The 22,651-nt window shown below is 44.1% G+C and overlaps 1 protein-coding gene across 2 annotated transcripts in view; it reads right to left on the bottom strand.

The window, feature by feature from the left end:
* The window catches only part of LOC128654726 (ecto-ADP-ribosyltransferase 5-like), a 170,118-nt gene that overhangs the window by 69,602 nt on the left and 77,865 nt on the right, over nt 1-22,651 (bottom strand). Inside the window, exon 3 of one of the 2 annotated variants that reach the window (XM_053708812.1) lies at nt 4,394-4,583. The exons of the other annotated variant lie outside the window; for it this stretch is intronic. The gene's annotated coding sequence lies outside the window, so the exon portion shown is untranslated. The remainder of the gene's footprint in view (nt 1-4,393; nt 4,584-22,651) is intronic. 2 annotated transcript variants of the gene reach the window in all.

Here is a 22,651-nt window from a genome sequence, read left to right as displayed (position 1 = left end):
CACATCCCTGTGTCATGCCGTCTTGGGGTTGACTTGCCTGAAAGCAGAGAGTCACACCGGACCAGCACTCCTGTCCGCCCTGAACGCACAGGTGGATCAGTGGCTGACTCCACACTAACTGGAGATCGGCAAAGTGGTTTCTGACAACGGAAGTAATTTGGTGGTGGCATTGAAATTGGGCAAGTTGTAATCTGATCGTACAACGCTTTGTGCATAAGTACCCAGGCTTACAGGACTTCCTAAAGCAGGCCAGGAAGGTGTGTGGCCATTTGAGGCGTTCCTACACGGCCATGGCGCACTTTTCAGATATCCAGCGGCGAAACAACATGCCAGTGAGGCGCTTGATTTGCGACAGCCCGACACGTTGGAATTCAACACTCCTAATGTTCGACCGCTTGCTCCAACAAGAAAAAGCCGTTAACGAGTATTTGTATGACCGGGGTGCTAGGACAGCCTCTGCGGAGCTGGGAATTTTTTTGCAACGTTACTGGACGCTCATGCGCAATGCCTGTAGGCTCATGCGTCCTTTTGAGGAGGTGACAAACCTAGTCAGTCGCACCGAAGGCACCATCAGCGACTTCATAGCCAGTATTTTCTTCCTGGAGCGTGCCCTGCGAAGAGTGCTGGATCAGGCCGTAGATGAGCATGAAGAGGAAGAGTTGTGGTCACCATCACCACCAGAAACAGCCTTATCAGCATCTCTTGCTGGACCAGCGGCAATGCTGGAAGAGGATTGTGAGGAAGATGAGTCAGAGGAGGAATGTGGCTTTGAGGAGGAGGAGGAAGACCAACCACACGTTTCAAGCCAGCTGAAAGGAGCGTCATTTTCCTTTCTGTAAGAGCACCATTGCCTTTTCTGAGTGATATGAGGTGTTATCTCAGACCGGGTGACATCTTTAGCCCGGCAGACATTATGTTATATATTTTTGGCAGGGGGCTACTGTCTGTGTCTTGGAGCAAATTAGATAGAAATGGTGTGGCTTAGCTGAAGTCTTACTCGCTATACTCCTGAGGACAGCTCGATGCCTTCTAGTTTCCACACCACTAGGACACTATATATTTATGATATGATATGTGCCCCTAGTCGAATTTCATATGTTATTGTTAAGTTAGTTTTTATATATATATATATATATATATATATATATATACAATATATATATATATATATATATATATTCTCCTCTCATACTATAGGGTAAACTTAGTGCTACTGCCGGCTCTGTGTAATGGTATGGCTTCCCAAAAGTTGCATATTATGAGTTGAACTGTTCTGCATACCCCTAATTTCTGCTCCCTTTGATTTGGGACAAGCTGCTATATGTAATTGAGACTAAATTCTAGCTACTAAAAAGTTACCTGATTATTTTTATCTGCCTGGTTCAAGGTTATATTTCCCTAAAGGTCTATGTTTATTTAAGATCAGCTTGAACCTTAACTTCCCTGTACAGGCACAGATATATGGCTTTCTGACCAGATCCTAATACATTTTTGTTTAGACAGTTATGCCTAGATTCCCACTGCTTATCTTGTACATAGATTGTATAGACCCATATCTTCTATTCAAGTCTTCACGGCCTCACGGTGAGGGACATTCATATAACTAGCCTGATTAAGTTTAAGTTTAAACATATTTATAAAACTATACTGTCACTGCAGCTAACTTATCCTGTATAATATGTTGGTAATGTGCATGATAATGTTGCATCAACTTTATATGTCACATCGTTATCTGTAATGTATGTTTATATCAGGCAGTGTGAAGATACCTTGGTATTATATTAGGTGCAGGTTTACTGCAGCTGTATACAGCCTGAATAACACGCCAGAACAAGTTTTCTACAATGTTGATTTGGAACTATTACACAGGTATCCCTCTACAATTACTGGAGAAAATATGAGCCTATAAGATAGTTGATGACTTTCTGTTTGACGCCTTTACCAGATACTTTATTGTTTCTACACATTTTATGTTAATTTCTATCGTACATCTCTGGGCAAGCCTCAATGCTAATCTATATACTCCTAATCTGACTAATATATATCTATGAGTAGTCATGAAGTAATAATTACCCTTTCTATCAGAAACTCAATATTCCCTGCTTAGATATTTGTGGCCTTTGTGTTAGCGGTCGAGACATTGGGGTCCACTATGTTTAGCACTGAGTAGCAATTAAAGCACAGGAATACATTTTAATACCACAACCTTAGATGTTATCATAATAATCCTGTATATCATTTGAAGACACAATCCTAGTGGTTTCTTATGTACACCTTAACAAAGAATTAGTCTGGGCTCCACATGAGACTGCAATTCTAGCTCTGCCCACGCTCCCCCACTGACACTCCATAGGACCCTCTTAGAGTTTTCATGAGGCTACAGAGGATAGATCCCCAGTAAGAGACCTACCCACCTTTCTGCACTACATTGAGAGTTGGTATGGACTAAGACATGTAGTGGATAAACAACTCAGGGCGATAATATATTAATATGCACCACTTTTTATTTCCCTATGGCGATGCCATCATAAATCTCAAACAGTTTGGCTTCATATATGTTAGCCCCCAGACATATACCACAGTTTACCGCAGTTTATATATCAAGTGCGCCTCTTGGGACTAATATGACCTATAGTTTCACAACCAGGTACTAGTTTACTCATAAGATATTTATATTATCCACAAGAGAACTTGCTTTTGCATTTAAACTACTGCAGTATTGATTTAGTTTATGTTGTTTTCATAACTGATGTCTCACCTTCTTAAGTATATAGAGCAGAAGAGCATTGTCACATATATATCTAGTTAGTTCCATATTGTTCTGAACAGAATTATATCCCATTCGCACTAGATTTTGAATATAGTTAAATGTATTTTGTAAGCCATCACACGAGCAGCTGTAATAATTTAACCATCACACTAGACCCCCTAGCCTTACATAGCTTGCATCTTGAGTACTCATATAGTCCCTAGTAGAGAACTGAGCATTAAAATTGTTCTCTTCTACTTATATGAGAGACCAACAACCAGTTTCTACTTCTATCCCTCAATGTTTGAAATATAGCCATGTTTAAATTTGTTTTCTTGGGGGCGGAGCCAGCGGCCATCGCAGCAAGACGCACATATCATGAGCTCCCACCATATATAATAATTTTATAAGGCTATCCAGCATATTTTGCCTACTTCTGACTCTATTTTGGAGATTCCTACTGAGAGTTATCTCTCGAATGCTGTTAGGGGACATCTGCAGTGTTAAACACCGTGATTTTTTACAATCCCTGCTCTCTGCCCTTTATCGTGATACCGAGTGCAGGAACACATGGCCGCGCTTTTTCTATCCCAGCTAAAAGGATTACTAGACCGCCACAATAATGCTCTTTTGGATGCAGTGACTGAGGCTTTTAAACCTCTTACGGCTAACACTTATGCTCCAACTGCCCTGACTGCTGGTGAAGAAAAACAAGAAAAAGATGCAATAATCCCGCGACAGCCGCCATCTTTAATCCTATCACCAAGGCACTCTTTATCGTGTTATGATGGAACGGACTATGTGGAGCCAGAAGTTAGTGAGAAGTTGGGCTCTCCTATTAAACTACAAGACTCTCAATCAGGTGCACTTCTTAGCGGCTTAAAGGAACCACTGCCGACGCACTCTCTCCAATATGTTGAGGGGTTGATTTGGGCACGGGGCTCGTGCGGGACCCATGTTTCCCAACTAACCTGCCGACACCGATCTGGGGTGCAGATAACGGGTCATATTGTCAACCCATGGCTTTTGCAGCTTCCAGTACAAGCGCCTAAAGTAGGAGTTGGATAAGCCAATTACCCCTATTGCTAAGTTGTTGGTGTTTCCACAGCGACTCTCTTAATTACTTAGTAATTCTCTCCATTGTGTATGTGCGAGTTGGTGTAGGCTGACTTTTTTTTTGTTTCTACTTTTCACCATATAATTAACCCCAAATTTTATTTTTCACCGCCATCTGTTCAGTCTGACTTTGGATGCAGCCCACAAACTGAGAGACATTGGCGTTCCATATACCATGTTTGGCTTGCCTGTGCTGTGAGATTGGATGGGTTAGTGGATATAACTGTATTTTCTAATAACAACACTGGTTATAAATACCGGAACTGAATGGCTGTTCAAAAACTGTGACTATTACCTTCATTGCCTTCACATACCCTGTCGGCAGAACTTAACGCATGTTTATCAAGTTTCCCAGTAGGGTTGAATGAGAGAATCTACAATCTGGGCTTGACATTTATTGAGCTCCTATTGGAAGTGGAAGGCCCTCTAGTGGGACTGTAGCAAAATTAAGGGATAGCTGACTTGAAGTCTGGAGGGTTCTAGAAGTGTGTGTATGCTACAATGTTGCAAATGTGTGGGAGGGTGTACCTCTTGCCTTTATAGGGTCCTGTTCCAGTGGATTCGGCCTCTTCCTGCCTCCAGACTTCGAGGAGAACTTTCTTCTGTGCTGGATATCTTGAACTTTAGGCCCCAGTGATCATGAAGCGTGCCAGGCGTACTTCTTTGCCTCCCAGGAGGTACAGGGATGCGGCGGTGGAGCCTTCAAGAAGGAAGAGACCTGCAGGAGGAAATGAGACATCAGACCTGGAAGATGTGGTACCCCCTACCCCCCAAGCTAGGGTTCCCAGTAGGCCCTCCATTGCAGCTAGACATAGGGTTAGGAGGGAGCTCAGTTACACCCCTACTAGCAGGGCGGGGGCTAGGGCGGGCACCAGGGATAGGGGAAGAGGAGCAGGGAGAGCTGTTCCCAGGGATAGTTCTGCCCAGGTTTCGGCTAGGGCTGGGCGTGATGCGGGGGAGGCCGGGGAGCATGGAGCAGACATGGGGGCCCTTATGCAACAGCTGCCGGCGCTCCTGCCGGGTGCTCTGGCCACTGTCTTGGCCCTCGCTCAGTCTCTGGCCTCAGGCCGGGGGCCGGGCGGCATGGAGCAGGGCCTGGATGGTGCCGGAGGGTCCGGTGGTAGTGCCGGTGGTTGCCAGGGCCGGGCGGGCTTTAGGCCTTCTGGTGGTGCGGGGCGTGGCCACGCCCCCGCACGTAACGTGCATCGCGTCTCCTCCCCCTCTGATGGATCTTCTTCTGGGGAGGAGCGCAGAAGAAGATCCAGCCTATTTGCGGGGGCGCTGAGGATAGGCGAAGTGGTCGCCTCCTCTACAAGAGGGGAGGTAGGCGGCATTAAAGTGGGGCACGTAAGGGCCTCGAATGATTGCGTGCTACTGCTCATTCCCAGATCCAAAACGGATCAGTATGGGAAAGGGGCTTGGTTGCTTTTAGCCAGGCACGAATGCACGGAATGCTGCCCGGTATCGAGCGTGGCGGATTATTGCCGTGTACGGCCGGGCGGAGGGCTGCAGTTCCTCGTGCATGAGGACGGCAGTTCTCTTTCAGCCTTCCAGTTCCGCAAAGTGCTAGCCAAAGTGGCAGCGGCAGCGGGATTGGATCCGTCTAAGATTGCTCCGCATTCATTCCGTATAGGGGCAGCGACTAGTGCTGCGGCCGGTGGGTCGTCGCAGGCGGTCATTAAGAAAATGGGGCGTTGGAAGTCGGAGCGTTATAGGGGCTACATTCGCCCTTTGAATGCTTAGTTGATGGGGGCGCGTAAGGTGCGGGACCTCTTGATACCTTCCCGGCCGGGCGGGGGGGGGGTGAGAAGGGGTGTTTTGCTAGTGGTTGTTTGTCACCGTTTCATTGTCCCCATCCATGTTGTTATAGGTACAGTAAAGACCCCAGTGCGCATGTGGATTATTGGGCACTCCTTTATCCACTGGGCGGCTATCAGGGCTCATCATTCCCCGGGAGGGCAGCAGCTAGGATTGGCGGCATCCAGGGCTAACATTCGCTGGCTCGGGCGCAGGGGTCTTAATTGGAGTGAGCTCCCCGCTCTGTTACAGGATGCGCATAGGAGGTGGGGAAAGCCTCAAGTGATTGTTGTGCATCTGGGCGGAAATGACTTGGGATCCATTCCCGTGTTGGATTTAATTTGGGTTATGGTTGCGGACATTAAGTGGGTGTGCACATGGCTTCAGGATGTGCGGATAGGTTGGTCTAACGTGGTTGCACGGCTGCGTTGGCGTCACATTGTGACACAGAGGGCAGCGTACAATGTCCGCAAGAAAGTTAATAGGGAAGTGGGAAGAGCGGTCACGGCCGTGGGAGGTTTCGTCATCAGGCATGACACTATTACGGCCGACAAGAAGGCCCTTTACCGACCGGATGGGGTTCACCTGGCGGACGTCGGGTTGGACATTTTCCTGGCTGACTTTAAGAAAGCCATCTCATCGGTTGTTTAAAATGGACACTCGGTAGGACCGGTCTTTTCCCCAAGCAGTTGTGTTGTGTTTTTATTTGAGAACGTAGGACGTAATAGGAGGTTTATCCCTTAAATGTTATTAACCAACTGGTATGCATATCCACTATTGTGTTCTAGCTTTCAGACTACATATGCTTCCTCCCCTATATCTATCTATACATTATATTTAAGAGTAGAATATGACTTATGTTTTTTGCCATAGTTAAACTAGGAAGTTACAAATGTTATTCAAGAAGGGCATTTAGTATGAGAATACTCTTAGGTAAGATTGTTATAGTCTATCCTATTTAAATGGTCTAATAGTTCTTAGCCCAACTTACTGTTATTCTAGCTGATTATTATCGGGCTAATGCTTGATAAAGTTTTACATAATGTGTAGTGTTCAACCTCCACTATCCTTTTCAAAAACCACAATCCCTAAAACTAGGCATATTTCCATCTACCCTGTCTATGCTATATTGTGATATCTATCAAACCCTGGCTGATAATATATATGTCTGCTATGAATGGTCTTACTCACTGGTGTTTTCTCTAGAAAGAGTTTATATTGCCTGGCAAAACCCCCTGTTTTTACAGCTTTCCTTTTAATCCAATTGCCCATTCCAAATCCCATACCTTTAACATTACTTTTAGCACGCTTATAATATAATTTATGCCGCATCCATTCACAGCACCCTCTTCTCTAAATTGACCTTTGCAATGTATTGGCTGTACACTTGTTTACAATTTAATATTCTCACTTTAATATTCCCAATGTCTGCAATTGTTTAACCTCAACATTAATGTTCTCTGACTTTATAACGTTCCAGACCAAGTATAGGATATACATGTACTCTGTAATTCTTAGGATGTTGGAACTATTTGTATATAGCCCCTGTTTACTGGTTTTGTATGGTGACGCTGCCGGCGGCCAAGGTGGTGAGCCATTTGTATCATGATTAACTACATTTCAATACAAGGGGTTATTTTCAATTCTCATATGCCACTAACTGTACTGGGTTATCTAGGTCTATTTGTTTTCTTTCCTTTCTGCAACAGAATCTCTAAAGCCATTTAAATGGAAGTTAGAATTTGGGATATAGTTTAATCTTTTTGAGCCTGCTGGGGCTACAATGTGATTTACAGCTTTGTTACATAGCAGTAGTGGATGGGTTTCTAGGGTAGGCTGGACCTGCTCTGTTACTCTTATATCCCTATCCATGGTATACCACATAAGTCGCATAAACCTTATTTCACTTACCACCTCCTCCCCCCCCCCCCTTGTAATGTACCTCCTAATGTTGGAGGGCTATCTATATGGCTTATCTTGTCTATGCCATACTCTAACAAAGCGACCATTCAACTTGCTTAGTTCACAGCATTTCCCTTATCTATTCTAATCATTTACAGAATTTATGAGTAGGCCTGAGGATCCATTATTACTCCCAGTTAATACCCCCCTTGTCTTATGTTGCATAATTCTTCAGGGCCTCAGGAACAAAACTGTGGTTAAATTTAAAAAATTCAAGGTTTATCAATGAGATCCAAGAGAACAGGGCCCTTTGCGGGGCATGCCCCAAAGAATTCAGCTCTTTTGCCTGTAAAAAAAACACATACAATACCCCCCCCCAACATTACAACCCACCACCCACATACCCCTAATCTAACCCAAACCCCCCTTAAATAAACCTTACACTAAGCCCCTGAAGATCTCCCTACCTTGTCTTCACCTCACCGGGTTCAGCGATCGGTCCAGAAGAGGGTCCGAAGTCTTGATCCAAGCGGCGGCTGAAGAACTCCATCATCGGGCTGAAGTCGGAAGTCCATCATCGGGATGAAGTCTTCTATCAAGCGGCATCTTCAATCTTCTTTCTTCTGGAGCGGAGCGGAGCCATCTTCTTTCCAACCGACGCATATCCAACCTCTTCAACCGACGCCTACTCGCCGAATGACGGTTCCTTTAAATGACGTCATCCAAGATGGCGTCCCTCGAACTCCGATTGGCTGATAGGATTCTATCAGCCAATCGGAATTAAGGTAGGAATATTCTGATTGGCTGATGGAATCAGCCAATCAGATTCAAGTTCAATCCGATTGGCTGATCCAATCAGCCAATCAGATTGAGCTTGCATTCTATTGGCTGATCGGAACAGTGTAGGCAGGTGGTGGCGACGTTGAGGGGGGCAGATTAGGGGTTAATAAATATAATATATATATATATTCAGCTCAAACAGCCCCATTTTTTTCTATGGGGGAATTGTGCACGAGCACGTTTTTGAAGCTTGCCGCGTCCGTAAGCAACGCTGGTATCTAGAGTTGCAGTGGCGGTAAATATGCCTGTATGCTCCCTTTTTGGAGCCTAACGCAGCCATTCTGTGAACTCTAAATACCAGCGGTATTTAAAAGGTGCGGGAGAAAAAAAGCACGCGTAGCTAACGCACCCCTTTGGCCGCAGAACTCTAAATCTAGCCGTTAGTGTTCAGTTTAATGTCCTGGTTGGATCCATAATGCATTCCTTCACTTAGCTCCAGTATAACTTGTTAACAGATGGAAAATACACTACTTAGATGTTTCCAAACAATGTTTTTTAGTTCGAGGGTCTACTCTCGTTCTACTGTGGTCTCTCAATACATGTTATAATGGATGCTGCTGCGCTGTGTTAGCTGGGACAGCACGGCTCAGCATACCAGATAAATTAATGATCTTGGTTTGGGGTATGCATGTAGTAACTAACAGTATACATGGTGTTGGAGATATCTGACTATGTGGGTTCTCTATTTGTCTCTGTTTTTCATATACTCAGTTATTCCCCCCTGTTTGTATCTTTCTTAGGAAGCTACCCTCATTTTTACATTACCCTAGCTTAAATTTACCCACGATGTAAAGAGAGGGTAATTTTATTTCGTAGTGTATTTTAAAGCTCTGAGTTATCAGTGCATTTACAAATGCGATATACTAAATGGCTCCGCCCTCCACCCCTCCTACTCTATTTTGAGCGGCTCTCGCCCGCTGCATCCCCCTTCCCCATAAAACTATAGAGCTACCTCCTCCCTAGCCCTACCCTTATCTGAATAGATACCCTAATCTTCTTCTTATATAGTTGGGAGAGGACCATTCTTATTTATATTACATTTATGATACTCTATAATAAAACTGAAGTCTTTCTATAAGATAGCCCATATTTTATAGTAACGCTTGAGATATTTGACTACATTACATTGCTAATTATACTGTGTATTCATTGATCTGTAAATGTTTTGGGGCATACCCTATATTTTGTATTTGTTTATGACTTCAATAAAAATTATTAAAAAAAAAAGCTGAAGGAGAACGAGCTGTACTGGGTGTCCACGCTACTAGACCCCCGGTATAAGCATAAAGTGCCTGAAATGTTACCGAATTACCGCAAGTCGGAAAGGATGCAGCAGTTCCAAAATAAATAAAACAGTAGGCTTTACACAGCGTATAAGGGTGATGTCACAGCACAACGGGAATCTAACAGGGGAAGAGGTGAAAGTAATCCTCCTCCTCCCATGACCACGCCGGCAAGGACAGGACGCTTTACAGACGTGTTGTTGATGGAGGACATGCAGAGTTTTTTAAGTCCTATGCATCGCCACAGCCCTTCGGGGTCCACCCTCAGAGAACAACTCGACCGACAGGTAGCAGACTACCTCGCCTTAACTGCAGTTCTCGACACTCTGAGGAGCGATGAACCCCTTGACTACTGGGTGTGCAGGCTTGACCTGTGGCCTGAGCTATCCCAATTTGCAATAGAACTTCTGGCCTGCCCCGCTTCAAGTGTCCTGTCAGAAAGGACCTTCAGTGCAGCAGGAGGTATTGTCACTCAGAAGAGAAGTCGCCTAGGTCAAAAAAGTCTAGATTACCTCACATTTATTAAGATGAATGAGGGATGGATCCCGAAGTGACTGACATTGGGTGATACATTTGAGTAAAAAAGGCCTGATGAGATGAGCTGCCTTGGGCTAAAAATGGTCCACACGCTGCTGTATTTTATCTTCGAATGCCGGATGACTTGCGTTACTTATCCACCACCAACTAGGGTTCAAGCCGCAATGTTTTAGGGCACTTTCTGCCTGGGAAACAATCATCAATACCTAATTTTTCCGGCATGTGTACATGCCAAATTTTTCTGGCCTCTGGTGCTGCACTGTGGCTTCAAAAACCAAACAAAAAAAAGGCACGTAACAGGGATTAATCTGATAGGAATAGTACTACTTAACACACAACTCCTATCTGGTGGCACATTAGATTGCCCGCGCAGTGCCCCAAATTTGAAGAAGGAGGACCGACCAAGCATCTTTTTCCATCTCCCGGTTCCTAAAATCCATGCCATATAAGTACTACTTAACACACCACTCATATCTGGTGGCACAGTAGATTGCACGTGGTGCTCTGACAAAATGAAGAAGGACATTTGGCAGACGGACATTTGGCCGACAGACAGAAAGCTAAAGAATGTTCCGATTTCGGCCGAGGGCAGATACGTTCCAGAGTACTCTGTTCTAATCAGAGCCTCGGGCGCCGCAACTGCCTCTGGGAACCTTACCATGGGTCCCAGACCGCACGTCTGGGAAATTATCTATCTATCAAATCTATCTATTTATCTATCAAATCTATCTATCTATCTATCTATCTATCTATCTATCTATCGTATCTATCAAATGTATCTATTGCATCTATTGATCTATCTAATCTATGTATCTATCTATCTCGTGGCCGGACTGTTATCTGACAGCCACTTGTGTTTCGGCCAAATGTCCGTTGGCCAAATGTCTGTTGGCCAAATGTCCGTCTGCCAAATGCCCGTTGGCTAAAAGTCCGGCCACGATTGCACGAGCAGTGCCCCAAATTTGAAGTAGGAGGACCAAGCATCTTTTTCCATCTCCCGGTTCCTAAAATCCATGCCATATACACGTCCCCTGATAGGGGACGTAACAGGGATTAAACTGATCAGAATAGTACTACTTAACACACCACTCATATCTGGTGGCACATTAGATTGCACGCGCAGTGCCCCAAATTTGAAGTAGGAGGACCGACCAAGCATCTTTTTCCATCTCCCGGTTCCTAAAATCCATGCCATATACACGTCCCTTGATAGGGGACGTAACAGGGATTAAACTGATCAGAATAGTACTACTTAACACACCACTCATATCTGGTGGCACAGTAGATTGCACGCGCAGTGCCCCAAATTTGAAGTAGGAGGACCGACCAAGCATCTTTTTCCATCTCCCGGTTCCTAAAATCCATGCCATATACACATCCCCTGATAGGGGACATAACAGGGATTAAACTGATCCGTATAGTACTACTTAACACACCACTCATATCTGGTGGCACAGTAGATTGCACGCGCAGTGCCCCAAATTTGAAGTAGGAGGACCGACCAAGCATCTTTCTCCATCTCCCGGTTCCTAAAATCCATGCCATATACACGTCCCCTGATAGGGGACGTAACAGGGATTAAACTTATAGGAATAGTACTACTTAACACACCACTCATATCTGGTGGCACAGTAGATTGCACGCGCAGTGCGCCAAATTTGAAGTAGGAGGACCGACCAAGCATCTTTCTCCATCTCCCGGTTCCTAAAATCCATGCCATATACACGTCCCCTGATAGGGGACGTAACAGGGATTAAATTTATAGGAATAGTACTACTTAACACACCTTATAATAACGCAGAGAGAGGCAACGCAGAGAGAGGAGTCTGAAGAAGAGGAGTCAGAGGAGGAATGTGGCTTTGAGGAGGTGGAAGACCAAACACAGCAGGCGTCCCAGGGGGCTTGTTGTCACCTTTCGGGGACCCTTGGTGTTGTACGTGGCTGGGTGGAGGAAGAGACCTTCAATGAAATCAGTGAGGACAAGGAACGGGACATGGCTAGCTTGGTATCCAACCTTCTGCAAATGGGGAGTTTGCGGTTGTGCAAATGGACTGTTTGCGGTTGTTTTCGATGCGTTAAAGGGACAGTCTAGGCCAAAATAAACTTTCATGATTCAGATAGAGCATGTCATTTTAAACAATTTTCCAATTTACTTTTAAATTACTTTTATCACCAATTTATCACTAATTTTGCTTTGTTCTCTTCATATGCTAATTTCTTAGACCTTGAAGCCCACCTCTTTCAGATTGCATTTTAACAGTTTTTCACCACTAGAGGGTGTTAGTTCACGTATTTCATATAGATAACACTGTGCTCGTGCACGAGAAGTTATCTGGGAGCAGGCACTGATTGGCTAGACTGCAAGTCTGTCAAAAGAACTGAAAAAAGGGGCAGTTTGCAGAGGCTTAGATACAAGATAATCACAGAGGTTAAAAGTATATTATTATAAATGTGTTAGTTATGCAAAACTGGGAAATGGGTAATAAAGGGATTATCTATCTTTTAAAACAATAAAAATTCTGGTGTAGACTGTCCCTTTAAGTTTGGTCTGTCACTGTGAAGCGGGCGTAACCCTTACACTACCTGATCGATACAACATCATACCTGATGTTTTAAAGCACGTTATTCCAAACAATTTAGGAATGTTAGGTGATTTATGCCCTTTATGGCTTAAAAACAGACTCTGCATCAATTATGTAATTTTCCATGGGAGTTTTGCCATGGATCCCCCTCCGGCATGCCACAGTCCAGGTGTTAGTCCCCTTGAAACAACTTTTCCATCACTATTGTGGCCAGAAAGAGTCCCTGTGGGTTTTAAAATTCGCCTGCCTATTGAAGTCTATGGCGGTTCGCCCTGTTCGCCCGTTCACGAACAGTTGCGGAAGTTCGCGTTCGCTATTCGCGAATTTAACATTTTATGTTCGCGACATCACTACCTAACACCCCCCTAACTTTAACATAATTAAAAAAGTTACAATTATTAATTAACTACCTATTTAAAAATAAATACAAACTTACCTGTAAAATAAAAATAAAACCTAAGCTAGCTACAATATAAATAAAGTGAGATTGTATGATGGTGTTTGTATTGTGTTACTGTTGCGGTGTGTGCATGTGTTTGTGATTGTGTGATGGTGTGTGTAGTGTGTTAGTATTGCTGTGTGTGCATGTGTTTGTGATTGTGTGATGGTGTGTGTATTCTGTTATTGTGTCTGTGTGCATGTGTTGTGTGATGGTGTGTGTAGTGTGTTAGTATTGCTGTGTGTGCATGTGTTTGTGATTGTGTGATGGTGTGTGTATTCTGTTATTGTGTCTGTGTGCATGTGTTTGTGTGATGGTGTGTGTAGTGTGTTAGTATTGCTGTGTGTGCATGTGTTTGTGATTGTGTGATAGTGTGTGTATTCTGTTATTGTGTCTGTGTGCATGTGTTGTGTAATGGTGTGTGTATTGTGTTACTGATGCTGTGTGTTCATGTGTTTGCGATTGTCTGTGTATTCTGTTATTGTGTCTGTCTGCATGTCTTTGTGTGATGGTGTGTGTATTGTGTTATAGTTGCTGTGTGTGCATGTGTTTGTGATTGTGTGATGGTGTGTGCATTGTGTTACTGTTGCGGTGTGTGCATGTATTTGTGATTGTGTGATGGTGTGTGTATTGTTGTGATATTGCTGCTGTGTGTGTATGTATTTGTGATTATGTGATGGTGTGTGTATTGTTGTGATATTGCTGCTGTGTGTTTATGTATTTGTGATTGTGTGATGGTGTGTGTATTGTGTTATTGCTGCTGTGTGTGCATGTGATTGTGTGACGGTGTGTGTATTGTGTTATTGTTGCTGTGTGTGCATGTGATTGTGTGATGGTGTGTGTATTGTGTTACTGTTGCTGTGTGTGCATGTGATTGTGTGATGGTGTGTGTATTGTGTTACTGTTGCTGTGTGTGCATGTGTTTGCGATTGTGTGATGGTGTGTGTATATTGTGTTACTGTTGCCGTGTGTGTGTATGCGTTTGTGATTGTGTTACTGTTGCTGTGTGTGCATGTGTTTGTGATTGTGTGATGGTGTGTGTATTGTGTTACTGTTGCTGTGTGTGCATGTGTTTGCGATTGTGTGATGGTGTGTGTATATTGTGTTACTGTTGCCGTGTGTGTGTGTATGCGTTTGTGATTGTGTTACTGTTGCTGTGTGTGCATGTGTTTGTAATTGTGTGATGGTATGTGTATTGTGTTATTGTGTCTGTGTGCATGTGTTTGTGATTGTGTGATGGTATGTGTATTCTGTTATTGCGGCATTTCTATCAAGCTCCAAATGGAGCTTGATAGCCCGTGTTTCGGTTGAGTCTTCAGACTTGCCAGAAACGCAAGTTTTGGGCAGTGGTCTAAAGACCGCTGCTCCATAACCTGTGCGCCTGCTCTGATGAGGCGGACAGAAATTGCCACAATTCAACAAATATCCCCCATTGTGTCTGTGTGCATGTGTTTGTGTGATGGTGTGTGTAGTGTGTTACTATTGCTGTGTTTGCATGTGTTTGTGATTGTGCGGTGGTGTGTGTATTCTGTTATTGTGTCTTTGTGCATGTGTTTGTGTGATGGTGTGTGTAGTGTGTTACTATTGCTGTGTGTGCATGTGTTTGTGATTGTGCGGTGGTGTGTGTATTCTGTTATTGTGTCTTTGTGCATGTGTTTGTGTGATGGTGTGTGTATTGTGTTACTGATGCTGTGTGTGCATGTGTTTGTGATTGTGTGATGGTGTGTGTATTGTGTTATTGTGTCTGTGTGTATGTATTTGTGTGATGATGTGTGTATTGTGTTATCGTTGCTGTGTGTGCATGTCTTTGTGATTGTGTGATGTGTGTGTATTGTTGTGATATTACTGCTGTGTGTGTATTTGTGATTGCGTTATGGTATGTGTATTGTGCTATTGTTGCTGTGTGTGCATGTGATTGTGTGATGGTGTGTGTATTGTGTTACTGTTGCTGTGTGTGCATGTGCTTGTGATTTTGTGATGGTATGTGTATTCTGTTATTGTGTCTGTGTGCATGTGTTTGTGTGATGGTGTGTTTAGTGTGTTAGTAATGCTGTGTGTGCATGTCTTTGTGATTGTGTGATGGTGTGTGTATTGTTGTGATATTGCTGCTGTGTGTGTATGTATTTGTGATTGTGTGATGGTGTGTGTATTGTGTTTTTGTTGCTGTGCGTGCATGTGATTGTGTGATGGTGTGTGTATTGTGTTACTTTTGCTGTGTGTGCATGTGTTTGCAATTGTGTGATGGTGTGTGTATTGTGTTACTGTTGCAGTGTGTCTGTATGTGTTTGTGATTGTGTGATGGTGTGTATTGTGTTACTGTTGCTGTGTGTGCATGTGTTTGTGTGATGCTGTGTGTATTGTGTTACTGTTGCGGTGTGTGCATGTCTTTGTGATTGTGTGATGGTGTGTGTATTGTTGTGATATTGCTACTGTGTGTGTATGTATTTGGGATTGTGTGATGGTGTGTGTACTGTGTTACTGTTACTGTGTGTGCATGTGTTTGTAATTGTGTGTAATGTGTTACTGTTGCCGTGTGTGTATGTGTTTGTGTGATGGTGTGTGTATTGTGTTACTGTTGCTGTGTGTGCATGTGATTGTGATTGTGTGATGGTATGTGAATTCTGTTATTGTGTCTGTGTGCATGTGTTTGTGTGATGGTGTGTGTAGTGTGTTACTATTGCTATGTGTGCTTGTGTTTGTGATTGTGTTATGGTGTGTGTGACAGACCCTTCGGTCAGGACTGAAAGCATTAACTTTATTTTCTAAATACAAGTTTGCTGGCATCAGCTATAATTAAGTTAGTGATAAGCATTCCATTGTTTAATCACTCTCAGAGAGCAGACGCCTAAGTGATAAGGAAAGCCAAGAGTGTCTTGTGTTTAAAGTGTTAAGTAATGTAATTCTATTGTATCATGTCAAAGGGCGTCTTCCCCTTTTATCTAATGTACAATAGTCTTTCAACCCCCACATCTGGGGTCAAACCTGTATAAATACTAGGCATCTAGCCTTTAATAAATGACATTCTGTTTTAAACCTGAAAACTGGCTGGGTTGTGAATTGCTGATTCCCTATTCAGGACATTGTTCATCTGGTATTAACCCTTGGTATCTTGTTGGTACCGTAACAATTGGTGGCAAGCGACGGAATGAACCTTATCGCCCAGAAGAGCAACTGCACAAGCCAGTAACCTCAGGAAGAGGGGGATTATTACAATACTGACTAAGATGGAAAGAGTACCAGGGACAGAAGGAACCAATGGGCCCAGCATAGCAGACAGAACCCCTGAAGAAGCAAGCTTTGATCGGGCGGTTAAAATAAGACTGGCACATTATGGCCCCAACCCATCTGTGGAAATTATCGACCGGGTCATAGCAGCTGTGGAGGCCAACCTACTTTGCCAAAGCGGCGCTGCAGCAGCCCAAGTCACAGCAACCCGAGTGGAAAAGGGAAAAGTAAATTTTGCAGCTTTTAAAAACTTCCTGGAAACAGAAGGAGAGATTGATGGGTACCTTGCGGATTTTGAGAGGCAATGTGCACTACACAAGGTACCCGCAGAGGACTGGGTCACGATATTATCCGGAAAATTATCCGGCCGGGCCAGTGAGGCTTTTCGGGCCATTCCAGATGAGGAAGTCGGGGATTATAATACTGTAAAAGAGGCTCTGCTCTCCAGGTATGCGGTTACACCGGAGGCATGCCGGAGGCGGTTCAGAGACACTGTTAAAGTAGCTGGAGATTCCTACCTTGAGTGGGCATGTAAGGTGCACCGCACAGCAGCTCACTGGATAGCGGGGTGCCAAGCCGTATCTGGGGAAGAGGTGCTGCAGCTATTCCTGTTGGAACATTGCTTCGACAAGTTACCCGCAGGAGTTCGAGAGTGGGTTCGGGACCGTAAACCCTCCACCCTGCATGAAGCGGCTCGCTAGGCAGATGAGTATACAGATGCCCGCAAACTGGACACTGCTACAACTAAGCCCCCTGCTAGAGTGGAGTACAGACCCCCAGTCACCCCAGCAGCTGCCAGTTACCAACCCCCGGTGCACCGCTATACCACACGGCCTCTGGCCATGAACTACCCTCAGAGAGCCCGGTTCAATTCGCGGGGCTACTCACAACCTATTCGGTGCTTTGGATGTAAGCAACTAGGGCACAAAAGACCAGAGTGTCCCCTAAACGCAGCGAACCAAGCACAGTCCTGGAGAAGACCCGCCGGCGGAATCCCACGTAATCCTCAGCCTGCGGCCCGCTACGTAGAGGCGCAAGAATGCTGGGGCATCCTACATGAGGCAGACCTTGTGCAAGCTGCCCACCGGAATAACCGGCAACTGGTTAAAGTGAATGGGAAGGAGGTCAGTGGTCTACGGGATACTGGTGCTACCATGACCTTGCTTCAAAAGAACTTGGTGTCTGAGAAACAGCACACTGGAGACACTGTGGCTGTGAGGGTAGCAGGGGGCGCTGTGTTCCGCCTACCTGTTGCCAGGGTACATTTGGATTGTGGAGGGGGCGCTAGACCTGTGAATGTGGGGGTCATGAAGGATTTACCCGCTGATGTTCTCCTTGGAAATAACTTGGCCCCCCTTGGTTCTGCCTACGCTCCTATGGGTCCCGCCAATGTTAACCCTGTGACTACCCGTGCCCAGATCCGTGCAGCAGAGACTGACCCACCTGCTGCTAAGCCCCAGGACGCTGAGCTCAGTAAATCTCTATCCGCTATTGATACGTGGAAGTCCCGTTACAATGCGCTGATGAAGGAGAAGAGGTGCGCAGAGGAAAAAGCATGTTTAGAACGTGAATCTCTGCTAGACAAGCTGCACCGACAGACTGCAGAAAACACCAGCTTGAGAGGGGGACATGAAACATTAAAGACAAACTTAGCGACACTTGAGGAGAAGCTGACGCTGGCTCATAGTGAGGTGCAGCAACTCAAGGGCACCCTATGTCAGTATGAAGGGATTGTGGATACCTATAAAGAGCAGGTACAGAAAACTCGTAAAGAAGCTGATGGGATTTTGAAGGACTGTTTAGCCCTAGTCTGGGCACTGAGGAAGTTGAACCCTTGTTTGTATGGACAGGAATTCTCTCTCATAACGGGAATACAGATGGATTGTCCCGGCAAACTGACATGCCTACCACCTCCTAGTCCGGTCATCCCCAGGTCGACCCGCCAAAGGGTCAAGCCGGGTCTGCCGGAGTGTTCCACAAGGGGGGAGCTATGTGACAGACCCTTCGGTCAGGACTGAAAGCGTTAACTTTATTTTCTAAATACAAGTTTGCTGGCATCAGCTATAATTAAGTTAGTGATACGCATTCCATTGTTTAATCACTCTCAGAGAGCAGACGCCTAAGTGATAAGGAAAGCCAAGAGTGTCTTGTGTTTAAAGTGTTAAGTAATGTAATTCTATTGTATCATGTCAAAGGGCGTCTTCCCCTTTTATCTAATGTACAAGAGTCTTTCAACCCCCACATCTGGGGTCAAACCTGTATAAATACTAGGCATCTAGCCTTTAATAAATGACATTCTGTTTTAAACCTGAAAACTGGCTGGGTTGTGAATTGCTGATTCCCTATTCAGGACATTGTTCATCTGGTATTAACCCTTGGTATCTTGTTGGTACCGTAACAGTGTGTGTATTTTGTTATTGTGTCTGAGTGCATGTGTTTGTGTGATGGTGTGTGTATTGTGTTACTGATGCTGTGTGTGCATGTGTTTGTGATTGTGTGATGGAGTGTGTATTGTGTTATTGTGTCTGTGTGCATGTCTTTGTGTGATGGTGTGTGTATTGTGTTACTGTTGCTGTGTGTGCGCATGTGTTTGCAATTGTGTGATGGTGTGTGCATTGTGTTACTGTTGCTGTGTGTGCTTGTGATTGTGTGATGGTGTGTGTATTGTGTTACTGTTGCTGTGTGTGCATGTGCATGTCTTTGCGTGATGGTGTGTGTATTGTGTTACCGTTGCTGTGTGTGCATGTCTTTGTGATTGTGTGATGGTGTGTGTATTGTGTTACTGTTGCTGTGTGTGCATGTGTTTGCGATTGTGTGATGGTGTGTGTATTGTGTTACTGTTGCTGTGTGTGCATGTGCTTATGATTGTGTGTGTATTGTGTTACTGTTGCTGTGTGTGCATGTGCTTATGATTGTGTGATGGTGTTTGTATTGTGTTACTGTTGCTGTTTGTGCATGTGTTTGCAACTGTGTGATGGTGTGTGTATTGTGTTACTGTTGCAGTGTGTGTGTGTATGTGTTTGTGATTGTGTGATGTTGTGTATTGTGTTACTGTTGCTGTATGTGCATGTCTGTGATTGTGTGATGGTGTGGGTATTGTTGTGATATTGCTGCTGTGTGTGTATGTATTTGTGATTGTGTGATGGTGTGTGTATTCTGTTATTGTTGCTGTGTGTGAATGTGATTGTGTGATGGTGTGTGTATTGTGTTACTTTTGCTGTGTGTGCATGTGTTTGCAATTGTGTGATGGTGTGTGTATTGTGTTACTGTTGCTGTGTGTGCATGTACTTGTGATTGTGTGATGGTGTGTGTATTGTGTTACTGTTACTGTGTGTGCATGTGTTTGTAATTGTGTGATGGTGTGTGTATTGTGTTACTGTTGCCGTGTGTGTGTGTATGTGTTTGTGTGATGGTGTGTGTATTGTGTTACTGATGCTGTGAGTGCATGTGTTTGTGATTGTGTGATGGTGTGTGTATTGTGTTACTGTTGCTGTGTGTGCATGTGATTGTGTAATGGTGTGTGTATTGTGTTACTGTTGCTGTGTGTGCATGTGATTGTGTGATGGTGTGTGTATTGTGTTACTGTTGCTGTGTGTGCATGTGTTTGTGATTGTGTGATGGTGTGTGTATTGTGTTACTGTTGCTGTGTGTGCATGTGATTGTGTGATGGTGTGTGTATTGTGTTACTTTTGCTGTGTGTGCATGTGTTTGTGATTGTGTGATGGTGTGTGTATTGTGTTACTGTTGCTGTGTGTGCATGTGATTGTGTGATGGTGTTTGTATTGTGTTACTGTTGCTGTGTGTGCATGTGATTGTGTGATGGTGTGTGTATTGTGTTACTGTTGCTGTGTGTGCATGTGATTGTGTGATGGTGTGTGTATTGTGTTACTTTTGCTGTGTGTGCATGTGTTTGCGATTGTGTGATGGTGTGTGTATTGTGTTATCGTTGCTGTGTGTGCATGTGATTGTGTGATGGTGTGTGTATTGTGTTACTGTTGCTGTGTGTGCATGTGATTGTGTGATTGTGTGTGTATTGTGTTACTGTTGCTGTGTGTGCATGTGATTGTGTGATGGTGTTTGTATTGTGTTACTGTTGCTGTGTGTGCGCATGTGATTGTGTGATGGTGTTTGTATTGTGTTACTGTTGCTGTGTGTGCATGTGATTGTGTGATGGTGTGTGTATTGTGTTACTGTTGCTGTGTGTGCATGTGATTGTGTGATGGTGTTTGTATTGTGTTACTGTTGCTGTGTGTGCGCATGTGATTGTGTGATGGTGTTTGTATTGTGTTACTGTTGCTGTGTGTGCATGTGATTGTGTGATGGTGTTTGTATTGTGTTACTGTTGCTGTGTGTGCATGTGATTGTGTGATGATGTGTATTTGTGATGTATAGGCTGTTGCTAGTTATAGCTGAAATAATTCCTCGTTAATTCCTCACACTTCCTGTTGTTGCAATGTTCCTGAGGTAAAAAAGGCTGCTGCAGCAAACAATGTGTAATGAGGCAGCAATGTGAGAGACCTGTTGTATCTGATAAATAAAGTGAGTACTTATGTGGCTGTTATATACAGAGCTGTAACATCAGGAGGCAAACACACTAAACATCACAGTGGTGACAAGGCTGTAGAACCCAGCAGACATGACATGTATTGTTACTGTAAGGCAGACATGGCATGTATTGTTACTGTAAGGCAGACATGGCATGTATAGTTACTGTAAGGCAGGCATGGCATGTATTGTTACTGTAAGGTAGGCATGGCATGTATTGTTACTGTAAGGTAGGCATGACATGTATTGTTACTGTAAGTCAGACATGGCATGTATTGTTACTGTAAGTCAGACATGGCATGTATTGTTACTGTAAGGCAGGCATGGCATGTATTGTTACTGTAAGGTAGGCATGGCATGTATTAGTACTGTAAGGTAGGCATGGCATGTATTAGTACTGTAAGGCAGGCATGTATTGTTACTGTAAGGCAGGCATGTATTGTTACTGTAAGGCAGGCATGTATTGTTACTGTAAGGCAGACATGTATTGTTACTGTAAGGCAGACATGGCATGTATTGTTACTGTAAGGCAGACATGGCATGTATAGTTACTGTAAGGCAGGCATGTATTGTTACTGTAAGGCAGGCATGTATTGTTACTGTAAGGCAGACATGACATGTATTGTTACTGTAAGGCAGGCATGACATGTATTGTTACTGTAAGTCAGACATGGCATGTATTGTTACTGTAAGGCAGACATGGCATGTATTGTTACTGTAAGGCAGACATGGCATGTATTGTTACTGTAAGGCAGGCATGACATGTATTGTTACTGTAAGGCAGACATGGCATGTATTGTTACTGTAAGGTAGGCATGGCATGTATTGTTACTGTAAGGTAGGCATGGCATGTATTAGTACTGTAAGGCAGGCATGGCATGTATTGTTACTGTAAGGCAGGCATGGCATGTATTGTTACTGTAAGGCAGACATGGTATGTATTGTTACTGTAAGGCAGACATGGCATGTATTGTTACTGTAAGGCAGGCATGACATGTATTGTTACTGTAAGGCAGACATGGCATGTATTGTTACTGTAAGTCAGGCATGGCATGTATTGTTACTGTAAGGCAGGCATGGCATGTATTGTTACTGTAAGGCAGGCATGGTATGTATTGTTACTGTAAGGCAGGCATGGCATGTATTGTTACTGTAAGGCAGACATGACGTATTGTTACTGTAAGGTAGGCATGGCATGTATTGTTACTGTAAGGCAGACATGGCATGTATTGTTACTGTAAGGCAGGCATGGCATGTATTGTTACTGTAAGGCAGACATGACGTATTGTTACTGTAAGGTAGGCATGGCATGTATTGTTACTGTAAGGCAGGCATGGCATGTATTGTTACTGTAAGGCAGACATGGCATGTATTGTTACTGTAAGGCAGACATGACGTATTGTTACTGTAAGGCAGGCATGGCATGTATTGTTACTGTAAGGCAGACATGACGTATTGTTACTGTAAGGTAGGCATGGCATGTATTGTTACTGTAAGGCAGACATGGTATGTATTGTTACTGTAAGGCAGACATGGCATGTATTGTTACTGTAAGGCAGTCATGGCATGTATTGTTACTGTAAGGCAGGCATGTATTGTTACTGTAAGGCAGACATGTATTGTTACTGTAAGGCAG

This window comes from Bombina bombina, chromosome 3, assembly GCF_027579735.1.
Source record: "Bombina bombina isolate aBomBom1 chromosome 3, aBomBom1.pri, whole genome shotgun sequence".
Classification (NCBI taxonomy): domain Eukaryota; kingdom Metazoa; phylum Chordata; class Amphibia; order Anura; family Bombinatoridae; genus Bombina; species Bombina bombina.
This window is presented reverse-complemented; position numbering and strand designations above follow the sequence as displayed.